This window comes from Eschscholzia californica, unplaced genomic scaffold (genome assembly GCF_041429995.1).
Source record: "Eschscholzia californica isolate CP2 unplaced genomic scaffold, dmEscCali1.0.p SCAF_5, whole genome shotgun sequence".
Classification (NCBI taxonomy): domain Eukaryota; kingdom Viridiplantae; phylum Streptophyta; class Magnoliopsida; order Ranunculales; family Papaveraceae; genus Eschscholzia; species Eschscholzia californica.
Genome location: NW_028238472.1, coordinates 17693933 through 17698607, shown reverse-complemented (window position 1 = coordinate 17698607; position 4675 = coordinate 17693933).

Below are 4675 nucleotides of genomic sequence, written 5' to 3'. Positions count from 1 at the left end.
GATGAATGTGCCAAACATATTATAAATGTCCGTAATTGCACCCTAATAATTCTATATATCATTTATATTTGTGCGCAAAGCATTATGAATAATGTATCAATCATAATATAAAATGGTCTTAACAACGTCATCTATTATATTAAAACAGATCAGTCGGTTATCTAGGGGATAAGTCTGGTCGTCCAATTTATTTTTGAGATTTGGTTGGGAACACATCCGACGGATAATATAAAATCTTTTTATGTAAATACACTAAAAAAAAGAAGGGTATCTATGTAAATCAGTCAAACTTGGTTAGAATAACCACCCACATATTTCTCTCTCTATTTTTTTTCTCCCACGGATTACATCTTAGAAACTACTAACTTTACAGTAAAAAATCGTGGGAGAGATTTAAATAACTAACTCACTCTCCCATATCTTCCTAATTTCTCTCTCAACCGCCGAACTATTTCACTTAAAATTGAAATTAAATCTCCCAATTTTTTTTTATCAACTCTTTTCTGTTAGTGATATTTCTTCCATAAATGCAGTTTTCTCTCTATCATCTTTAAACACACGGTTATCTCTCCTCTATTGATATCGGAATATGATTTACAAATTAAGAGAAGTTAATGTAATTTATGTTGTAATTTAAATTTATTTTTCTCTTCCCCAAAGGCATTAGCCAAGAGGGATACGGACGGGGAGGGAACCTAGTAATATTAAAGTCAGATCATGTTACATATGATAAACACTTGTTTCTATATATTATGCATTTCTATTGATGTGCAAAATATTATGACCATTGTATCAGTCGTAAAAATAAAGTATGTAACTGCATTATACAATTAAATTCAGTTCATATATTATATGCAATAAGCGTTTCCTTCAATGTAGACTCCGATTTGCAAATCCACCCACTATTGATAACCTTCATTGACAACTTTCATTTGGACAAACATTTTCTACTATGCTTACACCAATTTCTAATGTGTATGTGATTTTTTTTAAATGTGTACTTCAAAATGTGACATGCTTCATAGACTTAATGTGATGGATTGGACATTTATTCAAGTGTATTGAAACACAGTACGTGATGGTCAGTACATCAATTTAAATGTAGACCTTTTATTTACATTCACAGTAAAGTTTAGTAACATTATACATACGTCAAAAAGGTACAATTAATATATAAAAAAGCAACCAATTTGCTTGACAATTTTGGTTCATTGTAATAACATAAACACAATCACTTTTGAGGTTAGATTCTTTCAATAAAAACATCGAACTACACTTCAGTGGTGCGCATCCCTATGACCTCCATCGACAACTTTCTTTTGGACATGCGATGGTAACACAGTGGCGACCATTTCTATTGTGTACCTAAAGTAAATCGATTTGCTCAAAGCAAACATGAAACTCTTTAACAACATTGTCAGAATATGTACAAAACAAGTTATATGATGTAAATAATAGTGCTACAATGTATACAGAGGTTGTAAATATGAAGTAATTGGGAAATATTTTATTGAAGTTGTAGTATACATTGTATGAAATGTAGGGTACAACTTATGCAATGCAACAAGAGTGGTTAAAATATAAAAGAAGCTTGGAGAACTTACATTGTATTGTTGATCCTTAGACGTTTTGAAAAATGTACAAACTATTGATCCTTAAAAAAATTAAAATACACATTTTGAAAAATGTACAAACTATCTGAGTGATGTACAAAAGCTCCGAAAAATGTATGCAGAATTGTATATAATGCTTAAACAAGATAAAGTGTAGAGAGAGTAACAACACAAATAGATCAAAAAACGTATGGTTCATCTTTTTATGTTTCAGAGACATAACTATCTAATATATACTTTTTGTGTTTGGAAAACATAAAGTAGATACCATCTTTGATCTACAAAAGAAACATTGTACAATATATACAAAACATGACGTGTTACAATGCGTACAAAGTTTGTACATTGTATTTTACAAATGAAGTTATGGGGTGACATTTTCCAGAAGTTGTATTATACAATGTCTGTAATGTAACACACGATTAAAACATGGTGTACTAGTGATCTTAGACACAATGTACAAACAATCTGAATAATATACATACAATCTAAAAATGTATGCGAAATTATATATAATGATTGAACAAAATAAAATTTAGATAGAGAAACACAAAAAATAGATTTATACAAATGAATTAATGGGGAAAATTTTACCTCGGTCGAAGTATACATTGTATGTAATGTAGGATACAAGTTATATAATGCTTCAATAGTATAAGCTGTATAAAAGAAACTTGAACAACCTACATTGTATGCAATGTAGGACACAATTATGACATTGCTATTTACTGATCGTTAGATAACAAACAATGTACATACTATTTGAATAATGTGCATACAATCAGTAAAATGTACTCAGAATTAAATATAATGCTTGACCAACATAAAGTTTAGAGAGAGACAAAAAAAAGATAAAAAAAAACGTGTGGTTTATCCTTCTTATGTTTTAGAAACCTTTCTTAAAGATGAAAACCCTGAAAATAATAGATCAAAAAACTCATTTATCATCATGAGGTCATGAGGTTTTCTTTAAAAATAATAGATAACAATATGGTTCATCAAAAATAGATCAAAAAACTCATGTATCATCATCACGATGAAAACTATTTCTAAAGAGTTGTTTTATAATGAAACTAAAATTTTTTTTGAAGATGAAAACATCAAAGGTTTGATGAAGATGTATGGAAATGAGTTACTTACACATGATGAAAGTGACGAAGATGATTGATACTAAAACCAGTTTAGGAAGGTGGTGAATGATAATGGAAGATAATGAAGATGAGTGATATTTGAAACCCATTGTCGAAGATAAAACCAGTTTAGGAAGGTGATGAACACAAAACTAATAAAATCTAAATAGGATGAGTGATATTTGAAGCCCAGTTTTTTTTTTTTTCTGTTGGAAGAGAGGGTGGTCGTATGTTTTGTAGGAGGGTGAGAGAAAGTGTTAAATCTGACTATATATGTGGGGGTAAAATTAAAAGAAACAAAAATAATTTTTTCCTAGAGATGGGGTATTGTGCATTGAGATCCGTCCATTTAACTCTTCCCGGACGGTCGGATTTTGTCCGAGCCGGTTACCGGGCATCCACGACCCTGGCGGATCTGGGCATCCGTGGGCGGATCCGGGCCGTAAACCAAAATCCAACCCCTCCTAGTTGGGAGGTTGGGGCCTTGGGAAGGAGAGTGGGAGAGGATCAGAGGAGACACTCCTAAGTCAAGATTAATAGATTATCTTAGGGGGTGGTAGTGGTTCAGGACATTGGAGGACACTCAGAGACAAAATGTTCCAGAGACATTTCGAGACATTTCGGGACATTTGTCCGTAGACAAAATGTCTTTATGGACATTTCAAGACATTTGATTCATAGACAAAATGTCTCAGAGACATTTCAAGACATTTGGTTCATGGACAAAATGTTCTGGGGACATTTCAACATATTGAATCCATGGACAAAATGTGTATTGGATATTATTATTATTATTATTATTATTATTATTATTATTATTATTATTATTATTATTATTGAAGGGTAATTGGTAGACATTTATTATTTTAATATTATCATTAGTGTCAGAATAATATATTTGTACTCATATTTCAATAATATATTTTTCGACTTTTGTGGATATCTGAGGATATTGATGGCAATTGGTAGACATTTATTATTTTAATGTTATCATTATTGTCTAATCATATGAAATAATATATTTGCACTACTACTTTGAAAATAAATTTTTCGACTTTCGTAGACATCCGTGAATATCTGTGGACATTGATGGCAATTGTTAGACATTTATTATTTTAATATAATCATTATTACCTAATCATATAAAATAAAATATTTGCACTAATACTTTGAAAATATATTTTTTGACTTTCGTAGACATCCGTGAATATCTGTGGACATTGATAGATATTTAGTTGATATTTATTATTTTAATATTATTACTGTCTTACCATATGAAATAAAAAAAAAATTAATTAATATTTTCAAATATATATTTTTCGACTTTCGTAGACATCCATAGATATCTGTGGACATTGATGTACAATTGGTAAATATTTATTATTTAATATAGTTAATATAATATTAATATAATAATAATAATATAATAGTATAATATAATAATAATAATATAATAGTATAATATAATAATGATATAATATAATAATATAATATAATATAACAATATAACATAACATAATATAATATAATATAATATAATATAATATAATATAATATAATATAATATAATATAATATAATATAATATAATATAATATTATAATAATATGATTTGATAATAATAATTATTTTTATCACCTTCCTTACTCAAATAAAATAAAATAATATAATATAATAATAATAATAATAAAAATAATATAATAATAATAATAATAATATAATAATAATAATATAATAATAATAATAATAATAATAATAATATAATAATAATAATAATAATAATAATAATATAATAATAATAATAATAATAATAATAATAATAATAATAATACAATAATATAGTAGTATAATAATAAGATAAAATTATTATAATATGATTTGATAATAATAATTATTTTTATTATCTTCCTTACTCAAATGTCCCCAAGTGTCC